The sequence below is a fragment of the Rousettus aegyptiacus genome, unplaced genomic scaffold (assembly GCF_014176215.1).
Source record: "Rousettus aegyptiacus isolate mRouAeg1 unplaced genomic scaffold, mRouAeg1.p scaffold_m13_p_2, whole genome shotgun sequence".
NCBI lineage: Eukaryota > Metazoa > Chordata > Mammalia > Chiroptera > Pteropodidae > Rousettus > Rousettus aegyptiacus.
In genome coordinates, this window is record NW_023416295.1 from 11,561,144 (window position 1) to 11,584,410 (window position 23,267).

Here is a 23,267-nt window from a genome sequence, read left to right on the forward strand (position 1 = left end):
TATAATTTTATGGGACCACCATCACATATGTGGTCTGTCATTAACCAAAATGTCATTATGCGATGCAGGACTATATTCAGTCAAATGCTAAGCTAGGTATAGATGTAGTGAAAGTCAAAAGTCAGTCGATTGTAAAATAGGGAGATTATCCTGGTGGGTCTGACCTAAGCACATGAACTCTTTAAATCAGGTTCTAAAGTGTAGAGAGACAGAGGAAGTCGGGATTTGAAGCGCAAGAGGTATTTGATGTGTCAGAAGGTTTCAAAGCTGACTTGAAGATGAATGAGGCAAGGAATGTGGGTGGCCCCTGGGAGCTGAAGGCAGCCCTTGGCTAATGACCAACCTGGAAATGGGCCATCCGGAATGTACAAGGAACTAAATTCTGCTCCAACCACGTGAGCTTGAAGGAGGACCCTGAGGTCGAGAAAGGAATGCAGCCCTGTCAAAGACTCGATTTTCAACCTTGCGAAACCTGAAGCAGAGAACTCAGCTCAGCCATGCACTCCTGGCCCACTGAAAAGGTGAGATAAAAAATCAGTGCTGTTTTAAATTGTTAAGTTTGTGGCAATTTTTATGCAGTAATAGAAAAGTAACACAGATTTGGGGTAAGACATATTGTGGAAAGTCAGAAAAGTCAACAGCTAATGGAACCTAGACATTGAGGAAGTAGAAAGAGGCAGAAATGTCCTTTCCTATGGTAAAGCACTTGTATTTTCTTTAATTATGGACATTCAAGAGTGATGTCAGTAAGGAATCCTTTTGACTACAAGAAGCGGAATGCTCACCACTAGTACTGAATATTGAATACTGAGTAGCGCAAGCAATTTTTTTCTCAGAGTTTTAATGTGGCTACTCAGTGATGTTGGCATAAATCTTTTCTTTCTGAATCTTTGCCATTTTTAATTTATTATCTTTTTGTCCTCACGTGTCATGATTGCAGGACAGCTGCTGTACTTCCAGGCATCTCATGCTTTCTAGTCAAGACGAAAGGGATAGGCAAAGATCCGTCAGTCGAGTCAGATCTTTTGTCTTGTAGAAGCAAAATATCTTCTGAAAGCCCCACTCGGAAAACTCACATCTCCGTGGCTATTACTGGATCACATGGCCACCCATAAAGCAATATTGGCCATGGGGAATGAGATCACTTTAACTGGTTTAGATCAATCACAATTCATCCCCTTGCTTTGGGGTAGAGATCCTTGTCATCACCTAAACAAATCAACGTTTTCTTAATGAATATTGAGCGGGCAACAGATGGTGTCTCTCACAGTTGGAATGGGCATTTTATCTTTAATTCAACAAATATTTATTGAGCACCTATTTGGGTAGGGCCCGGGGTTTACCAGAATGATGTATGTGTGTGACGGAGATCGGGGTAAGGACACAGGCATGCCAATAATAACTATGGTGAGAACTGCTTTCATTGCAAAATGAAAAGCTTCTTTTTTTCTTAACGTAATTTACTCCTTACCATAAATGCATTAGGTGAATCACAAAAACAGCAATAGCAAGTCCTAAGAAAGCACATATTGATTTGTGCTTTTAAAAAGGAGAAAATGTTTTAATTCGTAGCAAACTTCTAAGAACTATTGAACTAAATATTAATCAATACCTTAACTAAATCTAGGCAAGAGAGTAGCTCTTGTTTAAAAAGTAAAAGTGATATATATATATATATTATATATATATATATATATAAAGGAATGTGTAACAGTTTTCAAATAAGGTGTTGCAATCTGTCTCTATTTTATAGAAACTGTAACACTGAGTTTTAATACAATTTACACAAGATTCTCAGATGCTCCAACCATTTTAAAGTTCTTTGAAGACATATTTTTTCCCAAATATTTAGCTTTTTGTTCACCAATTTCATTCTTGGGAAATGTTTTTATGGAAACCATAATTTTTTCCAAACTATAATTTGACGATATGGAATACGACACTTGAGCTTATTCATATTAGGCAAATTAATTCAGTAATTAATTGTTCTGATGTAAATTTGACTTGAAGCATGATAACCAGTTTCACACTAGCATAATTAACCAGAGAAATTTTGCTCTGGCTTTTCAATCGCCTGTGATTACTGAAGATGGGGTATAAAAGTAATGGTAGTGTGCTTTTTAAAAGAGTTTTGTGAAAAGGGGACTTGTTTATTAAAATAGCTGAGCATAAGCATTGGGAGGCGTTGCCTAGGCCTTGCTATCTGCTAGCAATATCTGTGCTCAGCCCTGCCTTCCTGCCTAGGCCTGGGCACGAGGAGAGGAATGAGTGTCCATATCGATTCGGTTTTGCAGCTGGTTCACATACACCCTTTAAAGACCATTTTGCTTTAACGGCACTTCTGGCTCTGGTGGCTGGGCTTCCGAACCCTCGCATTCCTGCAGCGTATCCCTGTCTGCAGCTTCTGGCTTCACCAAGGACAGATTCGCCTGAGTACTTGAACTTGCTCTTTTGTAAAGGTAATAACTTGGGGGTTTTTTGTTTGTTTGTTTGTTTTGGGGGGGGTTATTTTTGTATTTTTTTTCTTTCTTTTTCAATTGCATTAACATACAATATTATATTAGTTCCAGATGTACCACACAGTGAATAATAACCTGTTTTTTAAAGCTAGTGTTTTTCTTAGTAATTAATGCACATAGGGAAGAAACTCTCACAATTCATACAATTAGCTCACAACCGCCAGACGCTTACAGTTGTTCCCAGTGTTTGCTTTCAGAAACAGGGCTGCAGTGCACCTCGGGGCAGAGATTCTGTACGTCTCCTAGATAAGCTCCTGGAAGTGGACCCTGCGGGTGCAAGGTCCGTGCATTGCTAGTATTAAAAGATATTCCAAAATGATCCTGCCAAGAGATGTTACCAATTTCAAGGCCCTTTCAGAGGATATGAAATCATTTCCTACTCAATTGCTGGTTTTGAGCATGATTATTATTTTAATATTTGCCTATTTGGTGGGCAAATGGTAGCTCATTACTTTAATCTGCTTCTTTATAATTATAAAGGTTTATTGTGCTGTTGTGTCTCCTTTGCTATGAACTTGCCTCATCATCTTCCTTTCTTCATGTTTCCATTTTTTCCCATATATATTTTTCCTTATCTGCTTGTGGATTCCTAGTACACAAAATGCTCTTTGTCCATAATACGTGTGGCAATATTTTTCTAGTTGTCATTTACCTTTTTATCTTGATGATGTCGTTTTTGCCACTCAGAATTTTACATTTTTATATAGTCACGTTTAGCAATTTTGTTCCTTCATGGCATTAATTTAAAACTTGTAACATGCTTTCGTGGATGAAAAGAGGGCCACACACTAAACCTGACAAGCTCAGGGCAGGCCTGCACGGTGGGCCCTACGAACTCAGAAAGTAACCACCTTGGAGGGCGTGAGCGTAAACATTCTTAACTGAAAGAGGGTCATGGCAGGTAGTCACGCCCTTGGCATATCGCTTCCTTGGAAAAGGCTACTCTTTACCTTGAGTGAACCTGTCTATTATCTTTTTGCATCTAAAAGATCATGTACCTTTAAAATGTGAGAATAACCTTTCCCTCATTCTTATCTCGTTCCCTTGCACACGATCTTTATGTGCTGTAAATGTTAACTATTAACTAACTTGTCCCCCAATGTACAACAAGGACGAGTTTCTCTATTTTGTGTTTTTACCTAATCCTAGACATTTTCCCCACTTCTCATCCTCTTGCCCCCTCAATCTACCACCAATGGATTTCACGTAACCCTCCTTATGTCTCCTCCTTTTATTCTAATGCATAAAATAAGCGGAAAAACTGTCATTCTCTAGAGCGTTTTCTCAGCCTCTTGAGATTTTGCTTCCCAGCAACCGTCATCAGTTTGGCTTGAATAAACTCATAAAAATCCTCTACATGTTTGGCTGTTTCTTATGTTGACACTTTACAAGCTCTTCTTTGTGCTCACATTCGTTCTTAAAAACCCATCCACATTTTCTTCCAATACTTTTATTATTTTTATTTTAAAGTTTAATATTACTCCATCAGGAATTTATTTGGGTGTAGAGACTGAGGCAGAAATTTATCTCCCCGACTCAAAATGTCAGGATCTCCAAGGTTGGGAAACCTTGCCATACCCAGTGGCATAGTGACTTCAGGAACATTTGAAAGCATGAGAAGCCATGGGCGTCACTTCGGTGGTTACAATGCCTGACTGAGGAGAGCCATCAGCACTTATGCTGGAAGCTAAAGGATGCGTCACATCCCGCAGTGCATTATGGTCTCACGTAGTCAAGAATTACCCAGCCACACAAGACAATAGCATCTCTTTCCCAAAATGCTGCAATCCAGTCATGTCCATACTTACCTTCTCTATTTCCTTTATTGGTTTTCCCCTCTCACCAAATATGGTGAGCGACATTCAAGCCCTTAATTTCTTTCTACCTCGGAGAGCTCCTCCTATCTCTTGATTTACTCCAGCTCTACCTGCCTCAGGATAACATTGGTGATACTGAGTGTCTGTAGATAATAGCACTATTTTGGCAGTCGAGATAAGAACTGGGAACTACCTTTCAGCACTTTAAAGATGTCATGTTATTGTCTTCTGGCCTCTATTGTTTCCGGTGATGTCAGCTATTATATTTTATTGTGGCCACCGAATGCAATGTGTCTTTTTCTCTGGCTGCCTTTAAGGTTCGCCTTCATCTTTGGTTTAATTATGATGTGCTTATGTGTGGATTGCTTTGTATTTACCCTGCTTTGGGTTAGTTGAGTTTAGGATCTGTGAATTGATATTACCTATTATTTTGGAATGTTCCTGACATGTCTGTCTGTCTACCTTTTATTTTTTTCCTCATTCTGTCCGTCCCCTAATTCTGGGAACCCAATTTCACATATGTTAAACTATATAATATTGTCACATAGATTTCAAGTCTCTGCGCTGTTTTACCCCCTCCCCTTTTGTATTTCAGTTTGTGATCCAAATGCTAATCCCTTCTAGAAACACCCTTGCAGGCACGACCAGGAATAATATTTCATCAGCTTTCTGGCATCCCTTAGCCAAGTCAAGCCGACATGTAAAATGAACCTTCACGCCACCACTAGACTCTGCACAGTGCATCTTGTGCTTCCAGCGCCCTTGACTCTGACACCGGATGCTGCCTCTGTGTCCCCCGCTGTGTCCCATCGCAAGAATGGATGCTGCAGAGGGTGCATTTATCCACGCGACAAGCATTTAATGAGTCTCTACCATACGCCGAGCCCTCTTCTAGGGGTATAGAAATGCCACTAGGCAACCCAAACTCCTACCTTTGTAGAGCATGTATTCTAGCTGGGTTAGTAACTTTTTTTTTCTCCAGTTTGCCTGGCCTTTCCCAGTTTTAACGCTAAGAGTCCATATCCCAGGAAACTCTTCGGTTCAATGGACACCTGGAGAAGAAGCATTGCAGGCAAAGGAGACAGCAATGAGCTTGAGATGTGTAAGACCCTAGTTTTAGAAGAATAGCAAGGACCATAGTGTGGCTACCGTGAATTGAGAGAGATTTAGGTAAATTAATAGCATCTCCAAGTTCAACTTCTTCATTGGCAATTTGAGCACAATACACAAACTTTGGCTAGTCCCTGGGAAATATCAGAAGTTCTGCATATTCAGTCGCACAGAGGGCTCTTTAAAGATACCAGGCATGTGACTCAGACATCCCTTCACCAGAAGCCAAGAATAGACTTGAGATTATCCAGGAAGGATGTTGGCGGAACTTCTTATCTAACAGAGTGAACCTCTGTGACAAATGAAAGAGACCGACGGTGTTGTTGAGAATGTCACACCATCAGAAACATTATCAGCGTGGATTGAAAGTGACAGAAAGGGGACAAAATGAAAGAAGGTTATCACACTCCTCAAAATCTACAGGCTGACAAAACTTCTGAGCTACAAGCATGTGTTACCCTTCAGGGGAAAGGAAGGATGACTCTGAGTGCAGAGCAGAGCAGTGCGCAATCCCAGGGGGCAGAGCCATTTTTCAGAACTGGAGAGGCACCAAGTTGTAATGGTGTTTAAAAAAACAAAAACAGGATGTTAATACAACTTTGAAGGCAGAGAAACACTCTCAGCTTTTACTAGGACAGATACATTACATTCTCTGTCATAAAAATCTGTAGACTAAAGTTCTCAATTTCAATGATATAGTAATATGCCTTGCGTTATTTAAAAGCCCTTTTATTTCTTTTTCCATAGTTCGATGTGTAAGATATGTTTACATTCTGTATAAAAAGCTGTCTAGTTAATATTCTATTATTTTTATTTAATGAGCAAAAATGTTTATTTATTCATTTATTTAATTAAAAGAACACATACTTTTCAGGTATTGATGAAATACTAGTCTCCTGCCATCTTTGGTTTAACTGAGTAGGATATGAACTGTACTATTGTAGAAATGAATACGTCCTAAAACCCTATGAGGCTGATCGTAGAACCAGGCAAACTAAGAAGTCCTGTACACTTTTAGTGTTGACCTTAGCCTGAATGATTTTAATGCAGCTTTAAAATAATTCCTAAAACATTTCTGCAGAAAGAAACATCCCCAAGTTCTGTCATAGAGAAGCAAGCAAGAAAACTCAAATTTTGAACACTATTTTTAGAAGCTGGATCTTGTATCAGTTGGCTATCTTTCAGTTATTATTATGGGCCTCAAAAGCCCATCTAAATAAAAGATGTTAAATTAATTTGAAATGATTCATGTTTATAAAACAAGTTGACATAAATAAACCGAATTGTCTAAGACTGGTAGGAACTATGAGGCTGCTTCTCACCATAGGGAAAAGAAATTCAACATTCTCCCAAAGAAACTTTTAGAATATGCTCCAAAACTCCTCTAGGAGTTTTGGAAATCTTACCGACATCTTACCCGCCAAAGGGAAGAGGCTTAGGCCTCATTTCATACAAAGCATGTTAACAAGGGAGAGAAGCACAATGAAAATAAAATAAAGAAATCCAAATATACTTTCTAAGGACTAGAATAGAACTTGTCCAAAAGATGGAAAGGATTTCTCCCTCTTATGGAAAGGCAGTGGTCCGTGGCATTGTCTACTTTTGGGGGTTGAGGAAATAACTCTAGTTTATTTTAATGTACCATGTAATTTGGCCCATTTCCCATATTGTTCTGTGATCTTAACTGCTCGATTCAAAAGAAAACTCGAGTCAGTGTTCTAAATGTCATCTTGATACAACCTTTTGCTTTTCCAAGCTCACCTCGATAATTTGCTTTTCTTTGTTTCTCCCCCCCTTTTTTAAATTGCATTTATAAGTTGAGCCAATGATAATGAAATCAATAGAAACAGATGATAGCATAAGAAAGACGTTAGAATCGGAAGACAAATTCCTGGTCTTCGAAAGCATGCTTTCCAATATGTTTATGTGATTGGTGTTTTACTTGGATTATTTCTTGTTGGTGAATGCTTCACTTTCAATTACTTCTGCTTTCATTTGGCTTCTCCCTAAATTCCCTGGACATTTTGCACCCCTTCTGTATTTGGTTGGGATTCTCTCTGTCTGCCCTGCCCACTCTCAGTTACCACACTGGCCTCTATTGCAAAGCCACTGGTATCAAGGTTACATTGACACAGTTCTGGCTTGAGCAGAAGGTCATTTTCAATAAAGGAAAATGGTTTGCGATTGTATATAACATAGCTCCTCTTAGGCACGTGTCAAGTTGATGAGAATCACACGATGCCTCCCAGGCCTACGATGCTCTGTTTGGGTGCAATAAACCTTGGCAGAAGGACACCCCAAAACCAAAAGTGACTTCTAGGAATCGGGTCTATCCCCAGCAAGCTATGACCTCGGCCAAGAAGGTGTTTCTATTTTAGACATAGACACCCTCAGGTAGATAAATGCCCTACCTCAGATATAGATGAACTTCAGCAGTACGAAGATAATGACTGTACCCAGGCCCCCAAATCTTTTCATGAATACTTGCCACAATTAGATCAAAAGTCTTTTAACATCAATGATTTGTTGGTAATCAAATGATTTGACAGACTGTCTCATCTCACTGTTAGTGGCCTAGAAAATAATTCACTTTTAAGCTCTAAACCAGAGAAATACAGGACATAATCTTGTAGACAGTAATACAAAAATGGATGTTCCTATAAGTTTTAACTAGGAAAATGTATTATTAAAAGACATTTTTTTTGACATTTCCTGGCCTTAAGACATTTCCTTTGACATTTCCTGCTATATCAAGACTGCAAAGCACTGTACGTATTTGAATTAAATGCTAAAGAACTCATTTTAAAGAAAAGAGCATGTTCTGTTTCTCCATTGATACAAACTGCAGCCCCAAATCATTTCCCATATTCAATTACAAGAGTCAGGACTTGGTCCAGCTCTAATTGACTCCAGGAATATTTTATTTTTCATTTAAAGGATAATTTAATTCCCCGCCATGTGTTTGCTGGAGTGGTTCTCTGATCTTGGCCCTAACGACTCCTTCGTCCTCACTACCAGGTGCGGGTCCCAAGGAACCCCAACTCACTCTTCGCTCTCATCTCCACGTTTTCTCTGGCTTACTCTACTTTTTTGAACGGCATTAAATTTTCTGTGGTTTCCCCTTCCCCCTCCAGAGTCTTTCTCTTTTTTTAATCATAGAAGTATTCACGCTTGAATTGAAATAGTGAAGTCAGCTTTAAATACTAGATCAAAAATATCAGCGAAGAGCTACCAATTTCATGGTTCAAAAAATAATAGTATCAATCTGTATTTTTTAAAAGATACCAGAATCCCCTGACCCAGATACAAACTCCATTGTCCTTGAAATAATTTTCCTGATATCTGATGACTGAGGAGTCATATTAAGGTTTTGCTTAGAATTTGTCAGGTCAATGACTATCATCTTTAAAGGGGTAGAATTTGAGGGTTTAAGGGCACTCATTTGAATGTCAGAAGATTCAGAATTATATATTTTCTGGAAAAATAAAATGCTCTCATGCAACTTGTAAGTTCATGAGGCTCACTTTTGTGCAGAAATAGGATGGTCCTCTATAAATTTAGGTGTGCAATTCATTGTCCCCACGCTATCAGTCAACTATTGTTTGTGTCTTAAACTATCCCCAAACCTAATGGTTTAAAACAACAACCATTTATTACTTCTCTTGTCTGTGAGTTGGCCCCATGGTCCTGCTGATTTGAGCTGGGCTTGCTCAGGGTCATGTATCTGTGATCAGCTAACTGGTTGGCTAAGGGGCCGGCTGGTCCAGGAGGGCCTCCCTGTCCACGGCTCTCACTGTCCTACAACAGGCTAGCTAGCTCAAGAGTGCAAGCAGAAATATGCACACACCATTCGACTCTCTGCTTTGTCACGTTAACTCTTGTCCCTTTAGTCAAAGAAAGTCACATAATGAACTCCGAGCCCAGAAGCAGTGAGAAAGGGCAGCGAAAGTAAAGTCCAAGGTTGCCAAATTAAAAACCTGGAAGTTCATATTCAAATACATTGGTCAAACATGGATTAAGGACGAAATTGACGTGCACTTCTATAAAGAGGGGTCACAGAAAAGCCTAGAATGGGAATGTGGAATACAAATAGCCGTGGGGTACCTAACCCTGTCCCAGGGAGATTGTGTTTGGAAAAAATTTGAAGCAAAACTTTTGCATATTTAAGGGTAGATAGAACATAAACTGTACAAAACGGCCATTAAAACAGCCCAACGCCTACATGCAGCAGAGGTTTTAAAATTCCTTTGCAAGGGGGAGTTTTGTCTTTGTTCTGCATTGAAGAAATAGTTGCTACTATATCATTCTTATGTATCTTTAATATACTTGATCCCCAGGACTAATTTCCTTCAGAACTAAAGGCTGGTAAACCATTTGCTTCTACAAGAATTAAGAGACTTTCTACTGCTAATGTACCAACAAAATTTTTGTAACCCAGTGAATTTCTCCTTCCCATTGGTTGCTAGGAAATTCAAAGTTAAGTTTTATAGTTCACCGATGGGACGTTTTAAGCCAGGGTCTTTGGATATAATTTTTCTACTTCTCTTATTTCCCTCTTTGACTCCAGTCTTGTATTTGGTAATTTGTTTTGTCTTATTATGTGCTTCGTGTTTAGAGAGAGGCCCTTGAGGAACGGAACTTGCAGTGGGATCCTGGTTCCCATTTTTATTCCAGAGTCTTTGGTGATTCTGGCTTCCATGTCTCCCATTTCTCAGAGAAAAAGGGCAGAGCAAGAATATGCTCACATTCCACTCAGATTTGGCAGGTCCCCCACAGAATCTCAGGGGGGGAAGAACGTACACCCAGAAATAGGAAACCAGGCTTCCTAAACAACCAGCTGGAGAGCACCACAGACCTGATGGCTGTTCCCACGTTTCAGAAGTGTGGGCAACAGGATAAGTGTCCTCTTACGATGCTCTTCCTCAGCATTATAGCTCCTCCTCGAGTCTTCCATATCCTACGGCAGTAAAGAGTTTGTTCACCGGTTGCCAGATTTAGCAGGTCAAAACACAGGATGCCCAGTTAAATGTGAACTGTAGATAAACAACAAATACTTTTGAGTATTAAGTATGTCCCACAAAATGCATGGGAAGTACTAGTGCTAGAAAACGTATTCTTTCTTTATCTGAAATTTAAATTTAGCTGGGTGTCCTGTGCCTTTTTCTGGCAATCCAACCATATCACATACATGAAATTAGAGTCAGAGAATGCATATTCTCAAATTTCATAGACCGCTGTTATTCTTTGCTGACTTGTCTATAGCTAGTTTTCTATTCATACAATATTATTCACTTACAAGGAACACTGTGGAGAATATTTTTCTTAGTTACAATCCTTAAAGCACCATTTCAAAAGTGCTTTAAAAGGCCAAATTTCCCATAGATTTAATTTCTTTTTCATCCCAAATAACACTTATTCAGCAAAGGGAATGAAATTTATTATATCCATTTAGTGTGCTGTTCATTAAATCAACATTTTTCCAAAAAAAAAAAAATCTCAGTATCATTTTTGCTCACAGCAGTCATTGGCGGGAGCATCATGTTCTGAGGATATTTAGGCAGGCCAATATTATAGAGTCACAATTGCGGCCTTTTTTTTTTTCCTTTTCTTTTTAAAAATATGTGTTCAGCCAAATTTACAATATAGGCAATTCTACAGGACATTTAACCAAGTTTCTTCAAGAAACCAGTGGCCCTCGACAACCAGAAGTGAGGAGAAAGTGTCACAGTTAAAGAGTTAAGGCTGATATAAGATAGTAAACAGATAAATACAGTGACTGGCCTGTGTTTGGATATTGATAGGTACAAACCAATTTTTAAAAAAGTGTTTTTTAGCAAATCGAGGAAATTCAGTTATGGCCTGAATATTAGATGGCATTGAGAACTATTGTTAGTTTTATTATGTGTGACCATGCAATGTAGTTAGGTAAGAATATGTACACTTTTTTGGGGGGGGATTCACGCTACAGTATTTAGGACTAAAATAACATGATGGCTGGAATTTGCTTTAAAATTGGGTGCGCGTGCATGTGTGTGTGTGTGTGTGTGAGAGAGAGAGAGAGAGAGAGAGAGAGGGTGTGGCAAACTGATGACGGCTGCTTAAGTACTGCAGAATTAATGAGTGCCTGTGATATTCTCTAAGTCTGTGTACTTTTTGCAAGTTTATATAATACAATATAAAATGCAATATAACTTTAAAATATTACATAGAATACATAGAAAAAGGTTAACAAAGACAATGTGTTTTCTTTTCTCAACCTCTAAATATTTTTATTAACTTCATTTACTATTTTGTTTCTAACTATAAAAGTAGTACATACTTAATATAAAAGGTAATATAAAATGGCACAAAAGGCAAAGAGAAGATGAAAGTCACATGATTTCAGGTATAGATAACTTGAGGAGAAACAAAAAGGATCTCCTTAAGAAATAATTATAAATTTCCTTTTTGTCTTCATCATTATTATTATTATTATTATCATTACTGTTATTATTATTATCATCATCATTATCATTATTATTATTACATATACTTATTTAAAAATATAGGTTTGGAATTAGCTATTTTAAAATTTTTTTTTACTACAATGTGGGTTCTATTTAATGACAAGCAAATGGTTTGTGTTTGATAAGAACCCTAAATGTTGAATCATTTAACTGGTTTTGCCTCTCCACTGTAGCAACTGGGAAAATTTCCAACCGAACGCTAAGAGTGTTGCAGATGATCGATAAAAACACTTTCTTTTCTTCCTTTGTTTATCTTCCTTTATTTTTCTTCAATTTCAGCTTCTGATAAAAACAATGCCATATTTTAGTAATTTCTTTGCCTTTCTGGTGGTACTGAGTGGAAGCTCTCCTTCTAGTCTTGTATTAAATAACTATTTACTTATTTTAAATGTGCAAGAACGGAATAGTCACCCATTTGGTCATCTTAAAGAAGATATTAGTTTGATTCTGTTTGTACAGAAGGGTATCTAGACAACTCCAAAATTAGGAAGAACAAAGCCCTTAGACATGCACCCATCAGCACTACTTTAGGACAACGCCATATGTAGCTATAACCTGGTGAGATAATTTCCTCCCCTTCACAAATGCTGGTGCTACCCTTGGGCATTGGTCAATCTGAACATGGGGCAGGGGCATCATCACTTGTCACTATTAGTGTTCTACAGACCCTAATGACTGAAGGGTGATCTGATACTAAAATCTAGAATGGATGCTAACTTAAGGAATAAGCAAGTATAAGTCCTCTTAATTCCCATTTAATCAGGTTTAAAAGTGAGTCTTCTGCTGATGTTGTGAAACCTTCTGATGAGATGCAATGCAAATGCACAGAATCATCTTTGAAGTATTCCTGCCAAGACACTTAACCTGAATTTAATCAAGGCTATACCTGCATCAACTGCTCTTGGTGCAGAACAGATCACCCCAAAACATAGTGGCTTAGAACAATAACTATTATTTCATATTATTCTGTAAGTCAAGAGAGATGATTCTCTTTGTGGTCTGAGCCAGCCGGATGGTTGAGGATGTCAGGCAGGGAACTGGAGATGCGGTCACATGACTCTCCTTAGCCTGCAGACCTGCCAGTCCTGGGCTCCCTAAAAGCAGCAAAGGCGGGCAAGCCCCAGGGCACAAGCACGGTTCAAGTGGCACATTTGCTAATGTCCCATTGGCCAAAGCGAGTCACATAGCCAGTCTCAGAGTCAAGGGGAGGAGAAATAAACTCCACCACTTAAGAGGATAAGTATTGTCAGTTTTGTAGTCTAACCTCAACCTCTAATTTCTAATTTATATAAACACAGTAGGGCAAGGAACAAGTTAAATGATATCATAAGGAAATAATCAAATCTAAAGTGTGAAATATTCTAGTGTTATCTAGTGTTTTCAAAATGTCAGTGCTATGAGAGAAAGAAAGATGTAATGGGTGGAGGAAGGGAGACTATTCTAGATATGACCAAATTCAAATATAAACAGTAGGGATTGTTATTCAGGAAAATACAAACAGCCATAAAAATTTCCTTAAACAATTGGGGGAAATCAAATATGAATTAAATACACAGTGTATTTTAAATTTTCTTAAATATGATAATGATATTAGGATTACATAAGAAAACATGCTCATTTCCAAAATATAGGTAATGTATTTTAGGTGTGAGACATTATAATGTCTAATGTGTTTTTAAGTGGATCATCAAAAATCCACACACACACACACACGCACACACATATATGATAGAAAAAAAAGAGTCTACGGCCATGCCACCCTAAACATGCCAGATCTCATCTGATCTCAGAAGCTTAGCAGGGTCAGGCCTGGTTCGTACTTGGATGGGAGACCACCTAGGAAGACCAGGTGCTGTAGGAGTAAAATAGGAAAAAAAAAAAAAAAGGAAAGAAAGAAAGGAAAAGGAGAGAGAGAAGAGAGAGAGAGAGAGAGAGAGAAAGAGAGAGAGAGAGAGAACGAGAGACATAAAGAAGACCCAAAACGAAAGCAAGAAGCGGACAGGAAGGACGGATTCCAGAAGGAAGGAATGAGTCATTAAAGAATAAAGAAAGAAAGAAAGAAAGAAAGAAAGAAAGAAAGAAAGAAAGAAAGAAATCTGGTATTATGGACTGAATTGTGTCCCCTCCCTCTCAAAACTAATATGTTGAAGTTCCTACTCCCAGGGCCTCTCAATGTGACTATGTAGAAAAAGAGCCTTTAAAGAGGTGATTAAGTTAAAATAGGGCCTTTAGGGCAGCAGTCCCCAACCATTTTGGCACCAGGGACCAGTGCTCCCATGAGAATCTCATGCCTGATGATCTGAGGTGGAGCCGAGGCGATGATGCTAGCACTCAGAGGAAGCTTCGCTCACTAGCCTCCTGCTGTGTGGCTCGGTTTCTAACTGGCCTGGACCATTACTGGTCTGAAGCCCAGGGGTGGGAGACCCCGGCCTTCGGGTGGGCCTTAATCCAATCTGACTGGTGAATTGATAAGAAGAGATTAGGACACAGATACACAGTGAGAAGACCATGTGAAGACACAGGGAGAAGATGGCCATCTATAGGCCAAGGAGGGAGTCCTCAGAGGACATCAGCTCTGCCCACATCTTGATGATGGACGTCCAGCCTTCAGAACTGGGAGAAAATAAGTTTCTTTACTTAAGCCACCCAGGCTATGGTACTGCATTATGGTGGCCCTAACAAACTAATACATATGGAGAAATGCTGTTAATTATTAAATCTAAGTGGGGGGAGGGTGTACAGATGTTCATTGTGCTTTTTCCCCCAACTTTTCTACATGTTTGAAATTTTATATACTAAAAAGTTGGAAGGACAAAACCTTCTAAGACATCTTTAGTCAACTAGCTCTTAAGAAAATATTTTCAATCAATTGTAATTGAATTCCGAAATATCAAGATTTGGCTGCAACTTTGTTTAGAGAACAGATGAGTACTTGGAAGTCTGACAAATTATATGAGAAAGTCACTTCTCACCACACCAGCAGTTCCATTGTTTCAGATTTCAGGCCATTACATCTAGACCTACGCCTAATGACATGATTGATTTGGAAATTTATTTTGTGCAACAAATAAAAGGACAGTGAAACAATTGCCTTGAGTTCAGCTCCAAGTTATTTCGAAACAGCAGCAATAGCATTGGCAAACTTTTGGGGGACATGGCGAAAGAGATAAGGGACAGCGATGCTGAAATCATGCAAACGGTGCATAACTCTATCAGCTGCTCAAACAAATACTTCCTGATAAAGTTTTATTGCCTCTTTAGTAAACAATTTCGAGGACTCAATCACTGGATTTGAGCAAAAAGCAGCTGGATTTGTATACATGGCCTGTTTTTGTTTTTGTTTTTCCTTTCACTTTTTCCAGCGATTGCTAGACCCCCAAGCATCCTAGCTCTGGCATCATTGAGATGTAAAAAAGAAACAATCACAAGATTTAGGAGTCACTTGCATTACTAATGGCGTTGAGATGCTGAGAGTCGTTCTTGATCCTAGCAGCACATTAGAATCACCTGGAAAGATTTCAACCAAATAAAATAACATATCCCTAAACATTCTGATGTAATATGTTCTGAGGTAGAACCTTGCTATTGGCAATATTTTTAAAACTCCCCAGGAGATTCAATATGAATCCAGGTATGAAAAATCCCTTCGCCTACAGCAAATTCCTAACAAGTCCAGGTGGGAGTGGGGGAGTTGGGAGTAGGGGAGAAGGCAGGGGTGGGGGGTGATGTCTCTGAAGAGCCTGCAAAGGGTTCTTTAAATGATTTCCAAAATAATATTTTTCTTTTATTTTGAAATTTTGAAAAAAATGTATGTCTAAGTGTACTATCAAAGTATCTCACTTAAAAAAAATGTTTTAAGTGTTTGCCAGCATGGGTCACTATCGTGCATAAAAGGCTAAAGAATCATTACTGTAGTTGTCAGGTTATAGCGTCCAAAATATCTCCTCCCACTGACAACCCCACAATACGGACTTCCACTAGAGCCAAGATCTTGATTTCCAAATAATATTTTCTCCTAAAGGGAATCAGCACTTCTTGGGAAAATGAGCAATTTCAGGTCTGGAGCATGGCAAATTCATGGTGAGGCTAAGACACCTGTTTGTCGGAAAGCAAGAAAGTGCCCCAAATCTAATGAGGACGTTTCAAAAGGGCTCAGAAGCAAGAATGAAGGTGCTCCTGTTGGCTAAACTGGGACAATTTGAGTCTCAGAAGAAAGAATGACTATAAAATGATTGTCACACAATACATAAATAAATAAATTAATTAAAATCCCAGCACACAAGGACACTCAAAATTAAACAAAAAGAAGGAAAAAATAAAAGAAATTCATTGGCCACTATTGGAGGTGACTATTAGTAACAACTGTTTATTCTGAAAAGAGAGAAAGAGTTAGACAATAACTCTGCTCTTATGGAAAGAACGGAATCTCATCTCCAGGTGACAGAGGAAAGCTCTGCTTTACAGAGGGAAGCTACCGAACACAGAAAAACAATGGCAGGTTTTTTTTTTTTTTTTTTAATTACCAAACTCTAATGAAATAACTAACTAATGCAGCAATCATTCATGAATATGAGAACCATTGGGTAGAAAGTTAATGGATGTGTCCTGTCGTTAAGGATGGAGTATCAGGGATAAGATATACCCTAAAACACCAGACAAAATGTATAAAAAATGACACTTAAGACATCAAACATCAGCCAGCGAAGACAGTGATTCCCTGAGAGATGGAAAACAAATGAGGCGAGTCCTCAGAACGCCCCCGTTTATTATTGCTTTCAGTTCGTTTCCAGGGTGCAGTGTGGGGCAGGGGAAACTAGGCAAAGCCTAGCAATCTCCTTGAGTTGAGTTGATGGAGCTGGGATCCCGGGAAAGCCAAGATGCCTAGAGTTTGCAGGGGAGCAAAGAAGTGAGCTGTGCAAAGAAAACTCTGGAGACCTAAAGGGAATGTCCCTCTGGCATTCAATCGAGTGCCGTTCAGCACATGCATGTGAGGAAACCACCGGAGACCAGGGGAAGAACCACCTGAAGAGATCAGAGGGAACAGCACCTGCAGGCCACAGAAGGCCAGAAATAGAGCCTGTGCCCACCACCCAGAGAGAAAAACCTTGTAATTCACAGAGCTCCAGCTACAGTACTTAGAAGGATATTGCTTGGGTTGTGAGGAAAATTAAACCTAGAATAAATACAGCTTTGATCCCACCAAACAAAGCTTAACGTAAGATCCAAAAAGATTACTGTTTCTAAGCAACTAAGTCATGTTCGAGAATAACGCTGAAGACACGCATTTCCAGGAATAAAAATAAAGTCACCACATGGTATAATTCACAATATCTGGCATCCCATCAAAAATGCACGCAATAAAGAAAAATACAGCCCATGAGGAGAAAAATCAACCAACCAAAAGGGGCTGACATATGACACAGGTGGGAAGTATTTAATTATTAAATATGAAGTCAACTGTAGATTTTCTATAGCTTCTCTTTATTGAGGTGAGAAGGTTTCATTCTATTCCCAGTTTGCTGGGTTTTTATTTTTTAGAAACATTGATTTTTCAAATACTAAACCAACTTTGTATTTCTGGGATAAACCTCACTTGATCGTGACAAATTGTCATTTTTGTATACTATTTGATTCAATTTGCTAAACTTTTGTTTTAAATTTTTGCATGTGTTCATAAAGTGTATTAGTCTATAGGTTTTTTCCTTCCTTCCTTCCTTCCTTCCTTCCTTCCTTCCTTCCTTCCTTCCTTCCTTTCCTTCCTTCCTTCCTTCCTTCCTTCCTTCCTTCCTCTTTCCCTCCCTCTCCTTCCCTCCCTCTTCCTTCCTTCTCTCTCTCTCTCTCTCTCTCTCTCTCTCTCTCTCTCTCTCTCTCTCTCTCTCTCTCTCTCTCTTCTTTCTTCCATAAAATCTGTATTTGGTACTGACACCATAAAGAATCTCTTTATTATTCCCTTTTATACATGCAAAGACCATTGACAACGTTAGAGTGAAATTTGCAAATTAAAACTTCTACTAGAAGAACAATCCCAATATTCTCTGTAGAGAGGGAGCCCTGTAATGCTTGACGGAACATCTGTCCTTGTAGCTTTGGAGAAGAAATGTATGTGTGCATGGCTTTCTACCTAAGCATACATTGATGGCAAAGGAAGCCACCAATCTTCCTGCAGCAACTCTGGTAGTCGAGTCCATGAAAGACACAGGCTTCAGAATCAGACTCAGGACTGCAAATCACCACTTCCAAGGTATGTGTGTGTGTGTGTGTTTGTTTGTTTTAAACAAGAAAGGGCGGTATAAAATAATGTCCTTCTCCTATACACAGAAATTTGTGCTGGCTTTCCAGAAGGGAGGTCTTAAACATCTGAATGACCTTCAGGGGGAAAAAAAACAGATAAGAGGACAGGAAATGTTAAGAGTAAAGGAACATTTACTTAGGACAATTGGACATGGATGGGTTTATTCATGGCTTGACTTATTGGCGGATACTTTTTTGATCAAATCAATGAGGTCATTCTTTCCACTCAAAGCCTCAAGCGCTGTTTAGAAAGCCACTGAGCCTCTTTCTACCCCAACTGCTGGTCTGGAAAAGGAGATGGGAGGAAGCAATTGTATTAACTTTTCAACTCTGAAAAAATGTTTCTTTAGGCAGAAGTAGAGAGTAAAATTTTGTTTTCAATTTTTCTGCAGGCAAGCTCTATAGACAACTGGAACCCTGAAAATTCTTTTGATGGCTATTTCTGCTCCAGTGATCTTGAAATTAAATGTGCGTCCATGATCCTTAATTTGCTGACATCAAGCATGCAGACTCTGCCAAAAATGACCTCATGACAGAATGGATGCTACATAGATTAACCCAAAAGGGTCCTGGAAAAATCTAGTGTTCCTTGACTCCAGCCTGCTCTTGTCTCACAAAGCATGAGATAGTAGCTCTGATCCCATTACTACGTCCGTGAACTATGTTTATGAACAAGAGTTTTCCATCACTTGTCAGCCAAATCATAAGATGGAATCCGCTAAATGTCAAAGATGACATTTGCATTTTATCAAATTGCACTTCTCAATTTCTTCCCCTCATTTACTCTAAACAGTAGCTTTGATGTTAAATTCACTTTTGAGCCAATCAATGTGTATCTTTTATTTCTTTGTGTGGAAAATTCCAGGGGTTTGCAGCAATCACACATATTTGTAGCAATCACATATAGTTTTCAAGAAATGGCCATTAATTTTTGCCTGAAAAAATGGGAGTGAAGCATAAGCATAAAGATTGTTTCTACATTCTATGTAAATGTAAAAAAATGAATTTCATTTGTTGAAAATAGCGTGAAAATTTGTGAATGCGGGCATGTTGCAGAAAAATTGCAAAACTGAGATCAGCGAGAAATCTAGTGAGAAATCAAGGAGGGTGTAGAAACTCAGGTTTATTATGCCAGTGGTCCCAGAAGATCTAGTGTTCTAGAAATCTGGGCCTTGAGCTTAGGGGAAATATTGTTTATATATCCTTGCTGTTACCGTTGGCGTGGGCCGATTGGTTGATTTGTCCTCAGGCAGTTGCAGACCAAGGAAATTTCTATGGGTTACAGGCAGTTTGAACAGGTATTTAGTCAATACATCAGGAATACAAAGCATTCCTGAGGGGAAGGTGGATCTGCATGTTTACAGAAATAGGAAAAGAAGTTGTTTACAGCAAACAAGACTGTTTTACAGAAGCAGAACACAGAGCTGATTACAAGGTTGGCCATTTGAATGGAAAATTCCTCTTCAGGCATGGGTACCATCTTGCATTGCCAAATATTAAAATTTCTTACAAAGCTACTGTGATCAAATGGTGTTTCTATACAGTAGCTTAAAATATTTTACATTTGAGTGTCCAGGCGGTAATATTGAAAGAATTTAAGGAAATATATTCATAGTCAACAAGCTAACATAATATTTAATTCTTTATTTACTCCAATATAGAACACTCTACGCCATGATATCTTACAGTAGAGATGTTAGAGTGATGAAATAAAATAGAAAATATATATGGTAGTTTCATATATAACCAAATTGATATTTTAATTCACGGCAAAACATGATTCATTGAATAAATGCTGTTGGCATAATTTACTCTCCACCTCAACTAACCCCCCAAACAATTAAGTTTCATACTTACGTTTACAAATTATTTGGAGAAAGATGTCATAAATTGAAAAGCAAATGGTAGATTAGAGCTAACTAACTGCAACATATGTGACAGGCCAAGTGTCTTTTTCCCTAATACACAAATTATTTCTATTAATTCATAAGAAAAAGACAAACAAGCAAAAAAAAAGGAGGGGCAAACATTTGAACAGGGAATTCACAGGCAAGAAAATGCAATCATCAACAAACACCTGAAAATACGCACAACCCCACTGGTAGCATGGAAACGCAACCTGAGCGAGACCATTCTTCAACTTCAGGTTGTCATGTTAGAGCAACAGAATTTAGTGTTGCTGAGGATCAAGCTGCAACTGGCAATCTCATAGATAGCTGATGAGACAATTCCAGGAGGACAGCCTCCAAAAACCAAAATACTATTAGCATTAGTGACTGAGTCCCTTAAAAATATGGTCACAGAGACGCTAGGAATTCCTGAACTGTGTTAAAACAGAACTAGACCAAAGAAATCCTGGGAAAGAACAAAGCAGGAGGTATCAGGCTTCCTGATTTCAAGCTATACTACTATAGAGCGATAGTCATTAAAAGAGTATAGTACTGGCATAGAAACAAATCAGCTAGTAGAGCAGAGTACAATAGACTTGAAAGCCCAGAAATAAACTCAACTAATATTTGACAAGGGATCAATGGAGAAAAGACAGAAGACAGTTCCCTCAAAAAGTGGTGTGACAATTGGAAAGTCACATGTAAAAGAATGAAACTGGGCTCATATCTTACACTACTCACAAAACTTAACTCAAAATCCATTATACACTTAAAGGTAATTCTTGAAACCATGATACTCCTGGAAGAAAACATAGGGATAAAGCTCCTTGACGTGTGCTTTAGTGATGATTTTTTTAGATACAACACATAAAACACAAGTAACAAAATAAAAGATAAACCAGTGGGACTATTACAAATGAAACAGCTTCTACACAGCAAAAGAAACCATCAACAAAGTGATTGTATTGTACTTGTTTACAATATACATAAATCAAACCATTGTGCTATATGCCTAAAACTTATACAGTGATGTATGTCACTAATTTCTCAATTAAACTGGGAACATAGACACGAAATATATATTATTTTAACATTTCATGCGATAGGTATCTTACTGTAAAAAACAAATATCATACAAGAAATTTTTATTTGTTTATAATTGATAAATATAGCATAAATAATTTTTAAAAATAAAACAGAACTAGAAAAACTCAGAATAGTTACTCTTTAGCATTTTTAAGTAAATTTCATTGCTTCTTGAGTATAAACATTTAAGTTTCCTATGAATTAAAAAGTTTTGTAGGGAATAACTAAAACAACTAAGCAGATTTAAACAAGGAAACTGTAAATAATACAAAGATGAAAATTCTAATGAAAATTTACTCTTAAACATTCAAAGAATAAACATTAAAATTATGTGGAATGAACTTAAATTTCCATTTAGAAACAATCAAGTTAATGGGCTACTACTATACAATGAAAGGTTGTGTTATAATTAAAAAGTTTAAGTTATATTTGCAAGGATTTTATAGAAATTTGAAAAATGCTAAAGATATATTACCTTTAAAAAGTGAGCTATAAATTTTTTATGCTTATGATTACAATCAAGGAAAATGACAGTAACAATGACAGCAATAATAACACAAATTTTATACAGAAAAAAGACCAATAGGAAATAGAATAAAATGTCAACAAGCAAGTTATTTTGGGGATTTGTGTAATATAGAAACTTTGTCCTTTTTTTTGTTTTCTTTTTTTTCCAAATTTTTTGAAATAATTGTTATAATTATACAGCACTTCATTATTATAAATGTATTCGAGTTTTATTTAAGTATGTTTAGGGCTTTATTTAGGGATGAATGCAGTGCTACACTGTTATTTATAATAATAAAGTATTACATAATATATGTATAAACAAGGACTTTATACGTTATTACATGCAACATCTTTTATACCTAAATAATAGTAATTGGTATTTATTAAATTATTACTAATCCTAGTACCAAGTGCAAAATACTAATACCGGTATTTAGTAGAATACCAGTAATTATATACGGGTAGTTACACATGAAATTTGCATAGTTCATATTTGAATTATCATATAATAGATTCTGTATATGTAGCAATAATGACATCATTTCTAATACTTATTATTATAGTAATTTACTCTTTAATAATAATATTCAGTAAATATTAGTAATTATTAAAGGATAAAGCGATAAGTATTATAAGGCAATAAATAATATTTGGACAGTTAACCTAACCCTGTAAGTGCATAAAATATTTATTTCCCAGAGCTGAAACCTCATAGAAAATTTCTTTCAACTCTTAAATACCAGGCTTCATTAGCAGTGTGGAATTTCAGCCCCGTTGACTAACCCCCGCAGTTCTGAGCTGACGTTCTTGTGCATTAGCTTAAAGCAGCTTCTGTTTACAGTGTCTAGGGCTTTTGAAAAAGTCATGTGAACAATCAAAAGGAAAGCATGATTTAGTTAACCCAACATAACACCCTCTCTCATGGTATGCCACAGCAGAGAAGGTAAACGTCCCCATGTGATGATGCAATACAGCAAGAAAGTCAGGGGGAAAACAGAAATATTGTCCCATGCAAACTTACTGAACCATCACTTGGCATCTCAGAGCCTTCGTCCCTCAAACTATAAACGGATATCATGTTTCCAATTGATCATGTAATTTAGAGACATAATGACATGTCAATAAATATTCCTACTTCTGATTCCTCCCTTCTACATATAGTTGAATGTTGGTGCTATCGTCACCATGTCCATTTGTCAATTAGCAAACTTGGTGGCAACAGAGTTACAAGGATCAAGACCTTACTAGTACCTCCCCCCACCAAATCCCCTTATTATTATTTTTGTTGATCTTCTAACTCACTGAAATAAGATGCTTTGACTCCCACCAGCCTTCAAGAAAGGCTTTTCGCCTGAGTTGACAGGGAACCAAGTAAAGTCATCAGATGCAAAGGAAACGTTTTTTTCAGCATCCACTATGCACCAGATTTTTTTGAGTTTAAATGCATGGAAACCCATTCAAACTAGAGGACGTAAAATGGGGAGGGAGATGCAGTCGTTTAAGGCATAAGGGAAATCTCCCAGAACCCAAGGGTCATAA

The 23,267-nt window shown here is 37.8% G+C and overlaps 1 long non-coding RNA gene and 1 pseudogene across 1 annotated transcript; both read left to right on the forward strand.

Annotated features, from left to right (window-relative positions):
- The first annotated feature begins 224 nt into the window (after window positions 1–224).
- On the forward strand, window positions 225–6,148 carry LOC107516787. Its single transcript, XR_001598378.2, has 3 exons — window positions 225–521; window positions 2,295–2,459; window positions 4,932–6,148. It is a non-coding gene; the product is annotated as an uncharacterized LOC107516787 (long non-coding RNA).
- Window positions 6,149–13,694: 7,546 nt separating this feature from the next.
- On the forward strand, window positions 13,695–13,813 carry LOC118614789 (annotated as a pseudogene).
- Window positions 13,814–23,267: the final 9,454 nt, after the last annotated feature.